Below are 17,330 nucleotides of genomic sequence, written 5' to 3'. Positions count from 1 at the left end.
ACTGGACGGCCAATCAGGGACTGGGATACCTAGTGGACGGCCAATCAGGGACTGGGATGCCTAGTGGAAGGCCAATTAGAGACTGGATTCCTAGTGGAAGGCTAATCAGAGACTGGATTCCTAGTGGAAGGCTAATCAGAGACTGGATTCCTAGTGGAAGGCCAATCAGAGACTGGATTCCTAGTGGAAGGCCAATGAGAGACTGGATTCCTAGTGAAAGGCCTAACAAAGCATTGCAGAGTCAGTGGCCAGTCACCGAAGATCCAGGAAGTGATGACCCATCAGAGGCTGGGGAAGATGATAGGTTGGCCGATCCGGCAGACAAGTCCTCCAAAGCCACAGTATCCGGATGATAGGTTGACAGTCAATACATCGATATCAAAATGATAACATGCAAAAGGTCGACACATAAACAAGTTGTAATGAGTTGTTACTGTTCTTTTTCTCTGCACTTTTTCATACATGATCATCGATGTGGACTCCGATTGGGAACAGTATAGTTTCTGGAGCATGATGGGTGAACCGAGCCATGCGGGGGCATGCGGTACACTAATTGGGGTCCAAGTGCTCAGGTGTCGACAATGTCCTGAATGGGAATAACCTTTGTCCCAGCCAAGCCTATAGCTCATTGCATTTACTATCATCGGTTATCTGATTTTCATCCCTATACCATCGCGATGCCATCGCTCACCATGATTAACTACTTACATCATCTGCTTCCTGCTCATCTACCCAGTACCACCCATGTTTACCAGCCACCTCTTAGAGTGTCACCATCAATATTATCACCATCAGTGTACAAACATCGTTTGCAGTCATCATCGGTGGACCTCTCCCATGCCTGTGTCAGTGGTTTTTGCCTGAGCTCCATACTTACCTGCAGTGCTCCTCTGTTGTCTCCGTACATCATCGATGGTTATACAGATACTCCAGCATTGTGTCTACTACTCCACTTAGCTGACTCCCTCTGGTTCCAGTCCAGAACTCTCTCATTCCGTTCCAGCTGATCCTCTGTGTTCAAGTATTCCTCGCAGTCACGCCTTCAGGTCTTAGACGTTATCCTTATATATTAAGGCCCTCATTCTGGTTGGCTCACAAAACAGTGCTAGTTCACATCTTTGCGAGCCTTGTAACGTCGCCCGCAAGGCGTTCAAACGCCCGCCCACGCTACACGCCAATTTTCCCCACAACGCTGCCAATGGGTGTTTTTCCCTGACAGCATTGAGCAGCGTATCTTGGCAGAACGAGCCCAACTTCACAAGCTGTCGGGCTCTTTCTGCCGAGAACGGCCAGGAAGTGACGAGCTGCCGGCTGCAGCTCGCCTCTTCCCGGCTGCAACTCGTGGCCACGCCCACTTCACATCCCGCTTCAGGCGGGACATTGAATCCCGCCTGCGTGTTCTCGGTCAAGCTGCCATGCTCTTGACCATTCTTCTAATCTACCTAGATCATCAATCATTTGGGTACTTGTGTATTATCTGGGCGCCCGATTTTGTTAATTGCATGCCTTAACTTAAGGCATGCAATGCGATGCAATCAATGCGATTTCCCGTGATAAAATCACGTCAATCGCATGCAACCAAATTGCAGGCGATGCGATGGACGCGATTTTCCATTGGAATCAATGTTAAATGGTCCCAAATGGGTTCATTAGGGTCAATGTGAAACCATTAGACCATTAGGGTCAATGTGAAATGCCCCCCAGGCCCCCCCATTGTTTGTATGCCCCCTCATTGTTAACGCCACCCCACCATCAACGCCAACCCGAAGCGTGGCAAGCGCAGCGCGCCCGTGAAGTGATGCGCGACCGCTCGCCTCGCTGCGCTCGCCATGCTTCGGGCTCGGGGGCTTGCTGCGCTCGCCACACTATATAAAATCAACTCCACGCCGACGTGGATAGTGGGGGTATGAAAAGGTCGGAGGACGCGTACCGCCGCTGCTCGCCACGCTTCGGGTTGGTGTTGATGGTGGGCTGGCGTTAACAATGAGGGGGCATACACCAAAATGGGGGGGCATGGGGGGCATTTAACATTGACTCTAATGGGAAATCGGGTGTCAGGGACCATTTGGGAACATTTAACATTGATTCCTATGGAAAAATCGCATCCATTGCATCGCATCACATGCGGTTTGGTTGCATGCAATGCGATTGACGCAATTTTATCGGCCCGATGAAAAAAATCGGGCGCCCAGATAATACACAAGTACCATCATTTGTTTTACCCCCTCCTGGTGTGTCTACCCTGTTGCACATCTGCAAAAAGGCACATTTTACCCTCAAATCCATTTGCAATATCACCAATAAAGATATTAAAAAGCATACTTACCTATAGGGTCCACCGTAGGCCAGTCCTCTTTTCCTGTAGAATCCATAGGGTACCTGTGGAAGGAAATTATACTCACGAGCTACTCCGGCGGAGATCATGTCCTCTTTGTTCCATGTAGGCATCCAGGAGTGAAAAACAAACAAACCGACTGTCCAGATACCATTACGAACGGGAGGATAAAGGAAGCCGCTGACCTGTAACACAGGAAAGGAAAGTCCGGTCACCGCTATTAACCGCTACCATACCGCTGGGAACATCGTGACTTGGTAACATTCTCCATTGTAGACTAATTATCATCTGACCGTATTGGTGTCTGGAGTCCTTTTCAAAAAGCTGAAAGGAGGCAATTATACCCCATATCAGAGACTGCCCAGAATACACCTTGAAGGAGTGATTATACACTACCATCATGGCCACAGGAGATGGTAACTATGATATTCCATTGCCTCAAAATTACAAAAAGCCATAAAAGCCTCATATTGAGAAATATAGCGATTTTATGTGTTCTATGTTGTGAGACTCGTGTGTCTATTATATTGCACTTCGAAATTGTTTTTACATATTGATTGGTGATTTCTAATAATAAAAAATAGTATTATTACTAAAAACGGTGTTTATTTTACTGGGTACACCTGCGCCTTCAATAACAGGAGCTAGTGACTTACTCACTGACTCCATCTGCTATAGCAATCAATAGAAGAAAAGAGAGCGCTACTATATGGTGCTCCCTGATTGGCTCCTGGGTCTCCAAGTGACAGAAGTCACCTGGGAGAAGGGGGTGGGGACCCAAGTGTATATATGGGTTCTCTTCAGTTCAGATGGTCTGGGAAACTTGTGGTTTGTTTGTTTTTAGCCCCTGGATGCCTACTTTGGTATGAAGAGGAGAGATCTACACTGGATATGGTTGAGTATTCATTTTCATTTACAGCTACCCCTATGGATTCTATTGGACAAGAAGACCGAAGTACCATGTGGTAATATAGGTAAATATGTATGCAAGTGTGCTTTTATTTTTTTATAAAGTACTGTCACGAGGTAGGTGTGCACTGTGTTTATTATAATATTTGTTTTACAGGTGGAACTACAGCTACCAGTGGGCTCTTCCTCATGTGTTGATGCTTGTGGCTCCCCAATTACCAGCATAAAAGGAGGCTTGCTGGGAACCGTAGTTCCACAGATAAAAGACAATATCATTACTATCTTACATACAGAATCGCTGCATGGATCTGACTGATCTGTGTGTGCCTCATGCTCAGTAATGTTTAGCTGCGGCAATCAAACACAAATCACTTCAGCATTGGAAAACAGAAGTTCTGAGAACATGGCATTGTAGCCACAAGTTACTGTACAAGGTCAGTGCTGCAGTCACAATGTGATCAGCCACATCTCGGGGAACCCACCACTATATGTGATAGAAGTTCAGATGTCGACCGCCGGGGACCTATAGTGAGTGATGCACTATAGACAGCTTAGACCTAAGTACCACTGGCCCCCTAAGGACTAATCTGGCTCTGCCTTCAGCTTTATTCGTACACCTTTGTATTAAAGCTTACAGCCCTTCTCATAGATTGCCCTCCTCCCCATTAACCCTCCACCATTTTGGCTTCTCAGTTTACCCCCCAATCAATAGTGGCTACAACTGGGGACAGATTGGTTTGACCAAACAGAGACAACCGGTGACACCCCACTAGGGTTACCACCTTTGTGTTGAGCTATTCCCGGACAGTGACCCGCCCCTTGACACACCCACAGCCCACCCATTGACCCGCCCCCAGCCCCACCCCTTGACCCGCCTTATTTTTTTTTTACATTTGCTTCAAATCCATTCTTGATTTCGCACACAGTAATACCACGTACACGTTACACACTGTAATGCCCATTACACGTTATGCCACACACTGATGCCCATTATATATTATGGCACACACCGTGATGCCCATTACACGTTATGCGATGAGTGGACCATTTTTTTTATAAATAGGGAGAAAATGGACAGCGCGTCTATTACACGTCACACATCCATATTATACCACATGCCATAGTGCCTATTACACATTATGCCAGGGCTCAACAATTTTTCATAAAAGAAGGACAACAGTGCGCACCAGAGGCCATGATGCCCATTACAAGTTATGCCAGGGCTCAACAATTTTTTGTAACTAAGGACAACAGGGATAGTGCGCGCCGAAAATTTACACCGTAATGCTTGTTACAAGTCACACACCCATTACATATTATACCACATGCCATGATACCCATTACATGTTATGCGACATCGCAATGCCCAATTCATATTATGCAACATACTATAATGCCCATTACACGTTATACCAAACACTGTAATTCCCATTCCACATTATGCCACACACTGTAATGCCCATTACATATAATACCACATGCCGTAATGCCTATTACATATTATGCCACATAAGTGCCGCTTACCTACATGCTTTCTGCTACGGGTTTCATGCTCTATGCCAGGGGTTGCATGCTCTATCAGTCAGGTCAGCAGGAGAAGAAGAGAGGGTCCCTGTTGAGGGTAGGAGGGGACCCTTACGGCCTGCTAAGGCAGGGGGGCAGCCACAGGCAGCCCACACAGGGCTGGAGACAGCACTGGCCTGCAATACACAGTGGTGGGGCTGGGGTGGGCAGTGGAGGGTGCCTCAGTAGTCTGTCAGACAGACACTGACTGGGACTTGGGTCTCTGGGACAGCTGGTATGGTGTCGGTGTCAGTGTCACTCAGTCTGGACAACAGGCCAATCAGTAAAGCAGCAGGGGGCAACTTAGGGCTCCTCAGATAGCGAGTGCCAGTCTGCCACACAGCAGCAGCCATGGGGGGGGGGGGGCACTTTTACTGTTAGGTAGGCAGTGGAAGCACACTAGAATGGCTGGACATGCAGCATCCAGCCTGATGTCAGCCAACCTTATAATTAAAATGTCATCAGAATCCTTGACATTGACCCCTGACACTGCTCTCTAACACTGACCCTGACACAACTCTCTGGCACAGCTCACTGACAATGCTCCCTGACGCTGACTGACACTGCTACCTGACACAGCTTTCTGACACTGACTGTGTCAGAAAACTGCTTGAAAGGTAGCGGAGGCTCGAGGTCCCGGGGATGAGGTGCTGCCCCGCCAGGAGCACTGACAGGGCGCTTCGTACACGCAGCAGCAGTTAAGACTTACTGTTCTGTGTCTCATGTCGCGTGTAGCAGCGCGCCTGCTCCCACAGGTAACACACATGTCCCGCACGCACATCTGCCTGCTATGCTACAACACCACCCCCGCCCGGCTATTTCAAAATCTCGCGGTCTGGTAGCCAATCAGGATCCACCACTCCTGATTGGCTGCTGAACTGCGAGATTTGAAATAGCCGACGAGCAGACAGGTCTGCACATACAGCAGCTATCTCTCCCCGTGTGAACTCCCGGCGCATCTCCTCACCTCGCGCTCTAGTATTCACTCACTAGTGGCAGTGGCAGCGCGGTTCCCGGACATTGTATAGTCCGGGAACGCCACCCCTCCGGACTCCGGACATCTGGCTTAATTACCGGACTGTCCGGAGTAATCCCGGACGGGTGGTAACCCTACACCCCACATATCATGGATGAAGAACAGGCCCATCACCCCATAGCATGAGCGTGGCAACCCAGAGATGCCCCTCTACAAAACATTAACTTTGGGAAGATGCGTCTCTTCAGCCGCTTGGTCTAGATTGTCTAGAGCGCAGGTTAAGCAGCTGGTACCGTTACGTACATTCTGTTTATTGTGTGACCAAGGCTGTTACACCATGAAGTATTAATAGTACACGAGTAAACATATCATAATAAACTCAAAAGCAGATTTAAGATAATAATAGCAATTGACTGATTACAGAATCCACCCATACGATGTTCCTGAACTCACATCAATGGTGACCAAGGGAGGACACAGAGCTCTATTAGCTGTATCTCCAGCAAATGGAACAGGACAGTAGGAAAGGGGGGAACCAAAACCAGAGATCCAAGGACAGCACCACACGAAGAGACACATTTAGCCACAGCTTAGGAAAACACTGATAAAGAACAGGTTTATATAACATTTCCAGGAATTCAGGTATTCCCAATATAACTACAAATCATGGGACCATCCCCTAACTCACATGGAGACCAAGAAGTGTCGCTGATCCTTAACTTCCAGCTATACATGTGTCCCCATACATCCAACCTCAGTACACCATGCAGTGTGATATACCTCATACATCCAGCCTCAGTACACATGCAGCATGAGATACCTCATACATCCAGCCTCAGTACACCGTGCAGCGTGATATACCTCATACATCCAGCCTCAGTACACCATGCAGCGTGATATACCTCATACATCCAGCCTCAGTACACCGTGCAGTGTGATATACCTCATACATCCAGCCTCAGTACACCGTGCAGCGTGATATACCTCATACATCTAGCCTCAGTACACCGTGCAGTGTGATATACCTCATACATCCAGCCTCAGTACACATGCAGCATGAGATACCTCATACATCCAGCCTCAGTACACCGTGCAGCGTGATATACCTCATACATCCAGCCTCAGTACACCATGCAGCGTGATATACCTCATACATCCAGCCTCAGTACACCATGCAGCGTGAGATGCCTCATACATCCAGCTTCAGTACAGCATGCAGCGTGATATACCTCATACATCCAGCCTCAGTACACCATGCAGCGTGATATACCTCATACATCCAGCCTCAGTACACCATGCAGCGTGAGATGCCTCATACATCCAGCTTCAGTACAGCATGCAGCGTGATATACCTCATACATCCAGCCTCAGTACACCATGCAGCGTGATATACCTCATACATCCAGCCTCAGTACACCATGCAGCGTGATATACCTCATACATCCAGCCTCAGTACACCATGCAGTGTGATATACCTCATACATCCAGCCTCAGTACACCGTGCAGCGTGATATACCTCATACATCCGGCCTCAGCACACCGTGCAGCGTGATATACCTCATACATCCGGCCTCAGTACACTATGCAGCGTGAGATACCTCATACATCCAGCCTCAGTACACAATGCAGCGTGAGATACCTCATACATCCAGCCTCAGTACACCATGCAGCGTGACATACCTCATACATCCAGCCTCAGTACACCGTGCAGCGTGACATACCTCATACATCCAGCCTCAGTACACCGTGCAGCGTGATATGTCTCATACATCCAGCCTCAGTACACCATGCAGCGTGATATACCTCATACATCCAGCCTCAGTACACCATGCAGCGTGATATACCTCATACATCCAGCCTCAGTACACTGTGCAGCGTGATATACCTCATACATCCAGCCTCAGCACACCGTGCAGCGTGACATACCTCATACATCCAGCCTCAGTACACCGTGCAGCTTGATACACCTCATACATCCAGCCTCAGTACACCGTGCAGCGTGATATACCTCATACATCCAGCCTCAGTACACCATGCAGCGTTATATACCTCATACATCCAGCCTCAGTACACCATGCAGCGTGAGATACCTCATACATCCAGCCTCAGTACACCGTGCATCGTGAGATACCTCATACATCCAGCCTCAGTACAACGTGCAGCATAATATACCTCATACATCCAGCCTCAGTACACAGTGATATACCTCCTACATCCAGCCTCAGTACACCGTGCAGCGTGATATACCTCATACATCCAGCCTCAGTACACCGTGCAGCGTGATATACCTCATACATCCAGCCTCAGTACACTGTGCAGTGTGATATACATCATACATCCAGCCTTAGTATACCGTGCAGCGTGATATACCTCATACATCCAGCCTCAGTACACCGTGCAGCGTGAGATACCTCATACATCCAGCCTCAGTACACTGAGCAGCGTGATATACCTCATACATCCAGCCTCAGTACACCGTGCAGTGTGATATACCTCATACAGTACATCCAGCCTCAGTATACCATGCAGCGTGACATACCTCATACATCCAGCCTCAGTACACCATGCAGCGTGATATACATCATACATCCAGCCTCAGTACACCGTGCAGCGTGATATACCTCATACATCCAGCCTCAGTACACCGTGCAGCGTGATATACCTCATACATCCAGCCTCAGTATACCATGCAGTGTGATATACCTTATATATCCGTAGAACGAAGCCTGATCTTCCCATGACTGAAGGAGTCTGCACAGCTGAAGTTTCTGAGCTTTAGATGCAGGTTCGAATAACCTTTCCAGGGATCAGGAGATCTGAACTATTCTCTGCACAGAATGGACTAATCCCTGAACCCAGAGAGATTCGGAATACCTAGATGAACTACAAGGAACCTGAGAAAGAGCAAGTGTCAGAGGAGGCTTCTGAGATGGATGAGCAGAAAGTCCAGAATGTGGCTCTGAAGCCTCAGGAAACTGATGTAAAAGCTGAGCTATAACCAAAGTCATGGTAGTATCTCAGACAAGGGTTGGCAGGCCCACACGTGTGTCCACACTGAATGCAAGCAATGGCTATGTGTCGCACAAGCTGAACAGGGATATATTTTAGTCCCAGCGTCTAACTCTGGTCAGCCATTGGCCATAGTGGATTCTATCAGAATCAGCTTTATTGGGCAGGTATACTTGCGTATACTAGAAATTGGTTTTTGGTTTGCTGTGCAGCAGATAGTTGGGTAACAAGTAAACAGTATAAACAATATAAACAGGTGTGGGAACATGTACAGTAATACAGAGGCGTAACTACGTATTTTGAGCCCCCCGCCGCAAATTTTTTGGGATCCCCCTCCCCTCGCCGCCCCCCGCTGCTGTCTCTGCCGGTACCTGCCTGCCATGCCCGATGCCGTCACGGTCCCGTCTCTCCCAGCGCTGGCTAGTGGCTCCTGCTGCTATAATGAAAAGTCTCTTAGAAAATGGCTGCCCCCATACTGCAGACAGAAATCTGCAGTATGGGGGCAGCCATTTTCTAAGTGTCCGTTTTCATAGCAGCAGGAGCCACTAGCCAGCGCTGGGAGAGACGGGAGTCGGGACCGTGACGGCTCCAGGCACGGCAGGCACGTACCGGCAGAGACAGCAGCGGGTAACTATAGCCCCGCAGACCCCCGGCGCCCAAACTTTCTCTGCGCCTCTCCGCCACCGCGGGGGCTGCGGAGCTATAGTTACGCCACTGCAGTCATACAGAAAGTTATTCAGAGGGGACACCGTGTTAGATTATGTGCAAAGTGTTATGGCTCGACTAGACAGTGAGGTGTTCATGAGTTCACGTTGCAACAGGTGAACCGCTTGAGGAAAGAAACTTTTTAGGCTTCTACTGTACCTGGTGGGAATAGTACAAAAGGGGAGAGGGGAAAGTGGACTCTTTTTGTGGGGCACTCTATGTTTTATGATTTTGATTAAAATGTAACTTTTAATAATATTTCTTAATATAGGGTGGACAAACACTGTCCAACAGACAACATAAGACAATTCGAGACAGACAACATAAATTTAGCAGTGAGCTTTTAAGTCATATGCTATGCAAATTTCAAGTTCTATAACCGAACAACAAATTGTTGGATGTGCCCAGCAAAGCTAATTGCTATATCAGCTGGGTATGTAGGGCGGGATTCTCTAAAATCTGCAGCCCTCTTCGCCGGCCACCGCATTTCTAATGACCGCATATTCTGTAAACTATGCGGTCATTAACGCAAGGGACAGCTCTTGCGATAAGAGCTGTCCCTTGCGATGCGGCGCCGTTGCTGGACTTCTGGGTCTATGACCCGGGAGTCCGTCTGCGCATGCGCAGACTGACGCGCCGGCCGCAGGGCATGCTGGGAGGGATCCGTGACGGATCCCTCACACACCGCTGCGGTAAGAAGCCCATAGGCTTCTGCAGGGAACTGCCAGCTTTTGCTGGCGATTCCCTCCGCAGCGGTGACACTGCGGAGGGGTGTTAGAGAATACAGAAATGCGGTAAAAACCCAGATAACGGGGTTTTTACCACATTTCTGTAATAGAGAATCTCGCCCTTAGCCCTGTAGCATCTGCCTGATTGCAGCAGGTTAAACAAGCCATGGCCAGGATGTATTTGGTCCTTGACTATCTTCACTGCCCGCTTTTTTGCTCTGGACAGGTACAGGTCCTGGACAGAGGGAAGGTCCGTCCCGATTATCTTCTCTGCAGTTCTGACTACCTTTAGGAGTCTGCATTTGCCTCTCTCACTGGCGGAGCCGTACCAGACCAGTATTGAGGAGCACAGTACAGAGTCCACAATTGCGGAGTAGAAGAGGAGCAGAAGCTTCTGTGGGATGTTGAACTTCCTCAGTTGCCTAAGGAAGAATAGCCTCTGCTGCGCTTTTCTACAATAGTATCAGTGTTGGGCCCCCATTTAAGGTCCCGGGAGATTGTGGTTCCTAGGAACTTGAAGGCGTCCACTACCGACACCACATTTGCAGCAATTGTTAGCGGAGAAACACCAACAGCCTTCTTCCTAAAGTCCACTACCATCTCAACGGTTTTGAGTGGGTTGAGCTCTAGATGGTTGCTGCTGATTCATCCGCGTCTTTGATAAGGCCAATGACGGTAGTGTCATCAGCAAATTTGATTATCTTTACTGATTGTGCCTCTGAGGTGCAGTCGTTGGTGTACAGGGAGTGAGCAGGGGTGAGAGTACACAGAACAAGAAACAAAACCACTAGGCGCCGTTTGCACACACAAAATAACAATTTAATAACAAATTAATAACAATTCACAATTAAACAATCAATTGCATGCATGCAGGTTTAAAATACATTAATGTGGATATATTAGTTGCCACAACACTAAGTGCTTAGGTGTGGAAGGCCTTGGTTACCACTGTGGACACGAAGGATGCAGAATAATTTGCACAGATGTTAAAATGACTTGCTGTCACTTCCAGGTATAAGCAAAAATGTCCGAGTGGTTGGCAAGGGGAGTTTGATTATAACTCACACTGAGTATGGTTGAATGTGTAATAATTACACTTGTGTGCCCCTATGTGGGTATAGTATTGTGGCACTCCGTGTGGTGAGCCACAAAACAAGGTATGGGAGGTACAAACTCCCCAACCAAAGTAAGCTATAGCCATGATTGGTCTCCCAAAACTCACACACATGGATGTAATTAAGAGAAGGGTATAAGACCGGCATCGGCATGGAACTCCTCATTCAGAATTGAAAAAGCCGCCCTGAGCGCGGCGAAATGCGTTTTTGAAGATTCCTGTTTATCTGAGGCTGAGGACCAGAGTTGCCACTGACCCCCGCAACTTTCCACATTGTTCCCATACCACTGTCCTGTCAGCTCAGGTGTTGGATTGGTGGGTTATTAATACAGTCCAGCCACACACTAACCCTGCTTTGCGAGCACACTGAGAGATCTCACCGCACGAGTGGACGCAGCCGCTGGGACCTGTCTAATCCAGCACACACTCGGTCCACTGACCGGCAACAGAGCCTGGAGGCAGACAGACGCTGCAAAGCGGCAGCAGACTCCGGACGCACTAAGTGGCTGACCCGCTGGTCAAACATCACCAGCGATGGACTGATACCAACTACCAAAGCCAGTGAGTACTGCACCTGTGTCTGCTCTCACCCCCCCCCCCTTGTCCTGGACTCTTCTCACCACACGGAGTGCCACAAGTTGCCCTTACTATACCTACATAGGGGCACACAAGTGTAATTATTACACATTCAACCATACTCAGTGTGAGTTATAATCAAACTCCCCTTGCCAATCACTCGGACATTTTTGCTTATACCTGGAAGTGACAGCAAGTCATTTTAACATCTGTGCAAATTATTCTGCATCCTTCGTGTCCACAGTGGCAACCAAGGCCTTCCACACCTAAGCGCTTAGTGTTGTGGCAACTAATGTTAACACATTAATGTATTTTAAACCTGCATACATGCAATTGATTGTTTAATTGTGAATTGTTATTAATTTGTTATTAAATTGTTATTTTGTGTGTGCAAACGGCGTCTAGTGGTTTTGTTTCTTGTTTTGCTCTACTTGAGGGCGGCATCCCTCCACCACAGGGCAGCCATTTGCTCACGGCACATTACAGTCAGTCCCTAGCGCTCATTTTTTGCTGTTGTATTGTGAGAGTACACAGCCCTGGGCGGCGCCTGTGCTGATGGACCGCACTTGGGAGGTAAATTCCCCCCGCACAATCCAAGAACACGTAGCTTCAGAGACTCGTAGGCGTAGTAGTTTGGGGTGGAGGATGTTGGGGATGCTTGTGTTGAATGCCGGGCTGAAGTTGACAAACAGGACCCTTGCATAGGTACCAAGCATATCCAGGTGCTGCAGAATGTAGTGCAGGCCCAGGTTGACTGCATCCTCAACGCATCGATTAGATCGGTAGGTGAACTGGAGGGGGTCTAGCTGGTGGCCACTCACAGCTTTCAGGTTGTTCAGTACCATGTGCTCAAATGTTTTCATGATCAAAGACATCAGAGCTATCGGCCGGAAGTCGTTCAGATTTGTAATAGTGGATTTCTTGGGGACTGGAACAATAGTGGAACTTTTGGGGCAGAAGGGAACCTTGCGTAGCTCCAATGATTTGTTGAAGATCTTGGTCAATATGGGGGCAAGTTGACCCACGCATACTCTCAGGGCAGATGGTGACACCCCATCAGGAGCTGGTGCTTTCCTTGGCTTGGCCCTCTCGAACATCTCTTCCACCACTACTTGGGTGACCTGGAGTAACTGGAGTTGGCTGTCGACATTTGGGGCAGCACAGAGGGTATGGTTTGGTTCACAGTGGACTTATTTTTCAAACCTGCAATAGAAGTTGTTCAGCTCATCAGCTAGGTCTTGGTACATGGCGGTGGGTTTGAGTGTTTTCTTGTAGCTGGTTATAGATTGCATTTCTTTCCACACAGATACAGGGTCATTAGTGGACAGGTCATTTGTCAGCTTGTCAGAGAACCGCTTATACAAGCTATGGAAAAAACAGTAACAAAGCACAAGGTTGTCTACCATGTATGGGCCAGCAGTATAGTAATATCCCCTGCAGACCTCGCGTGGGTTTGGAGGCGCTGGAGGGCATGTGGGTGCTGAGGGGCTGTTAGATCGGTATTGTTAGAACGGTAGCTGCAGATAACTTATCTGCTGCATCCGAAGCCATTGAAAATGTCCCTTCCAAAATGGCTGCCACCACACAGGAGACAATTATTAAGTGTGCTAGATGAGGCTGTGGCCATTTTGGAAGGGATGTTTTCAATGGGATGGGAAGCAGACAAGGTATCTGCAGGTCTGCTACCCCGGTCTCCCATCTGAAGGGAGCAGAAGACCCATGGTGATGGTGACAGTGGCAGGAGAGTGGAATGCCTTAACTTGGTCAGGGGCCAAGCAGCAGGGTCGGCCCCTGACAACGAGCAAGTACTGGCTGAGAGGGGAGGTGCCACTGAACATTTTCTGGGGGGGGTGCTTTAATCGCAGTTACACTGGTATGCCCTACATGCAAAATCCGCCATATTCAATTGCTGATGGAAAATATAATAGAAGGGGAGAGGAGACCACGTCTGATAAAGTTATTCTTCACAACCACCTCTAAACCCAGGTGTAATGTTCCAGTGTCCCCCAGTGGAGGAAGGAGAAATCCTTATTCTTGTACTACAGGCTGTGAGACATGGAATTCCACCCATTTCACCAGTGTACGTGTGAATGAGCCCCAAGGTTCTCCCAGGCTGCAACCAATGTTCTGTCTGCGGATGATGCTGGAGAATGACGATTGCTCACATACTGTAACATAGCACTGGAGTCACCTCTGTCTGCGGCAGCAGTTATTCGGCTGAGGACAGTGAGGCTGTGACATCGGTGCTCAGGACCTGTGAAAATTACAGGTATCGACAGATGGGAACATTATGAGAAAAACGTAATGCAGAGAAAACTCCATCGGAGCAGCTAAGAATCTCCCAAGGTCACCTCAGGGGCCGCTATCTGCAGCTGGTACGTTATATAACGGCAGTGGTTATATAACAGGGCTTCCTTATCTCCTACTGCCTGTTACAATGCAGATATCAGAATCTACAGACATTAATCCAGGTTTGCTGGGCGGAACATTTTACCACTGCAAATACAGACCACACAGCAGGTCACGTCCCAGGTCACCTGGCAGGTGCACAGGGAGAGTACACCAAGGGCAAGATGAAATAGGGTGCAACTTTTTAGACAGCTAAAAAATCACACCATATCGTACACATCAAATGTGCAATTTTTTTTCTGAAATTCAGAAAATTTGGGGGTGAATTTTTAGACGAACCTAGAAATTGCACGCGATTTCTGGCAATTTTTTTGTAACGATTCTGCAGGAGACTCCCTGACATAGCAGCAATCTCCCTCATTAGTCTAGCAATCTCCCTCATGTCACCTAGCCCACATTACACTGTCACATCATAGTTACCTCCCCTCCTGCATTCTGCAGGAGACTCCCTGACATAGCAGCAATCTCCCTCTCTCCCTCATTAGTCTAGCAATCTCCCTCATGTCACCTAGCCCACCTTACACTGTTACGTCATAGTTACCTCCCCTCCTGCATTCTGCAGGAGACTCCCTGACATAGCAGCAATCTCACTCTCTCCCTCATTAGTCTAGCAATCTCCCTCATGTCACCTAGCCCACATTACACTGTTACATCATAGTTACCTCCCCTCCTGCATTCTACAGGAGACTCCCTGATATAACAGCAATCTCCCTCTCTCCCTCATTAGTCTAGCAATCTCCCTCATGTCACCTAGCCCACCTTATACTGTTACGTCATAGTTACCTCCCCTCCTACATTCTGCAGGAGACTCCCTGACATAGCAGCAATCTCCCTCTCTCCCTCATTAGTCTAGCAATCTCCCTCATGTCACCTAGTCCACATTACACTGTTACATCATAGTTACCTCCCCTCCTGCTTTCTGCAGCAGACTCCCTGACATAGCAGCAATCTCCCTCTCTCCCTCATTAGTCTAGCAATCTCCCTCATGTCACCTGGCCCACATTACACTGTTACATCATAGTTACCTCCCCTCCTGCATTCTGAAGGAGACTCCCTGACATAGCAGCAATCTCCCTCTCTCCCTCATTAGTCTAGCAATCTCCCTCATGTCACCTAGCCCACATTACACTGTTACATCATAGTTACCTCCCCTCCTGCATTCTGCAGGAGACTCCCTGACATAGCAGCAATCTCCCTCTCTCCCTCATTAGTCTAGCAATCTCCCTCATGTCACCTAGCCCACATTCCACTGTTACATCATAGTTACCTCCCCTCCTGCATTCTGCAGGAGACTCCCTGACATAGCAGCAATCTCCTTCTCTCCCTCATTAGTCTAGCAATCTCCCTCATGTCACCTAGCCCACATTACACTGTTACATCATAGTTACCTCCCCTCCTACATTCTGCAGGAGACTCCCTGACATAGCAGCAATCTCCTTCTCTCCCTCATTAGTCTAGCAATCTCCCTCATGTCACCTAGCCCACATTATACTGTTACATCATAGTTACCTCCCCTCCTGACTTCTGCAGGAGACTCCCTGACATAGCAGCAATCTCCCTCATTAGTCTAGCAATCTCCCTCATGTCACCTAGCCCACATTACACTGTTACATTTTTTGGGGAAAAAGGAATGAGACAGATACATTAACATTGAATCATCAGCACCATTTCCCAGCACTTTACCAAGTATAGTATCTCTTACTAACTGCTTTGGGGGATCATCTACATTTGGATATAAGTCATTTTACAAGATTCCTCTCAGATGTAGCAGTACACACCCACGCTTCTAGGTGCCACATTCACCATCTCTCCATATATGGAACTAGACACACCCTTTGGGTGGAGCATGACACGCCCCCTCAACGGGGCGCTGTGCAAAATTCTGCTACCAACTATAATCTCCCTGAAACTAGTTTTCAAAAGTAGGCAAGTATGATTAGAACTACAAGTGCCAGAAGGCATCCCCCACATGCTGGGACTTGGTGAACCACAAGTAGAAACCTGTAAAAAGAATGTTACAATAAATAGACATACACACTTAGAACAGGACAACTTTATCACATACATGTAATGACTACAAATGGTTCACCACAATTAAATTCTCATTCTTTCATCTGAGGGACATTGAGGCACATTTATCATGATCGTATTTACAATGCGATCTGGGCGGAATATTACATTGTAAAATGTGATCATATCGGGGGACTGTATCAGTTTTAAGTGCACAGGGACAGAGCTCTGAAAAGAGCCCGTCCCTGCGAAGCCCTGACCCGGAAGCCGGGGGGTCAGCGCATGCGCGGTTATGCGCTGACTCCGCCGACCCCTCTTACCATAGGCTACAATGGGCTATCACCATATCAGAATGGCGATAGCCCAGGAGTGCGATGCCAGGCTGCCCAATGTTAACCCCTTCCCGACATATGACGTACATGTACGTCATATGACGGTTGCGGGGGAATCAAGCCAGCTCACGGAGTGAGCTGGCTTGAAAGAGAGCAGGTAATGGCTGTATATTACAGCCAGGTACCTGCTCTCACGGCCACGAGTTCGCCGATCGTGGCCGTTTAACCCTTTAAGCACCGCGGGCAAAGCGCCCGCAGTGCTTAAATAGCTGATCGGAGGGGGGGCGCCCCCCTCCGGCGCCGATCGGGGCCCCCCGTGGCGAGATCGGAGGGTGCCGATCGGTTGCCATGGCAGCCAGGGGTCTAATGTAGACCCCTGTGCTGGCCATGTCAGCATTCCTATTACATCCTGCCTGAGGCAGGATGTAATAGGAAGTGCTGAAAATCACTATGTTCAGCCATAGAGCTCTATGGCTGAACCTAGTACAGGCGATCGCGCCCCCTAGTGGTCAAGTACACTAGGGGGCCTTGTAGTAAAAGTAAAAAAAAAAAAGAAGTTAAAAAATAAAAAAAAATAAAAAAATATTAAAAGTTCAAATCACCCCCCTTTCCCCATTTCACAAATAAAAATAAATAAAAAATAAAAAAAATAAACATATTTGGA

This window comes from Crinia signifera, chromosome 6, assembly GCF_055691185.1.
Source record: "Crinia signifera chromosome 6, ASM5569118v1, whole genome shotgun sequence".
In the NCBI taxonomy this organism is placed as follows: Eukaryota; Metazoa; Chordata; class Amphibia; order Anura; family Myobatrachidae; genus Crinia; species Crinia signifera.
This window is presented reverse-complemented; position numbering follows the sequence as displayed.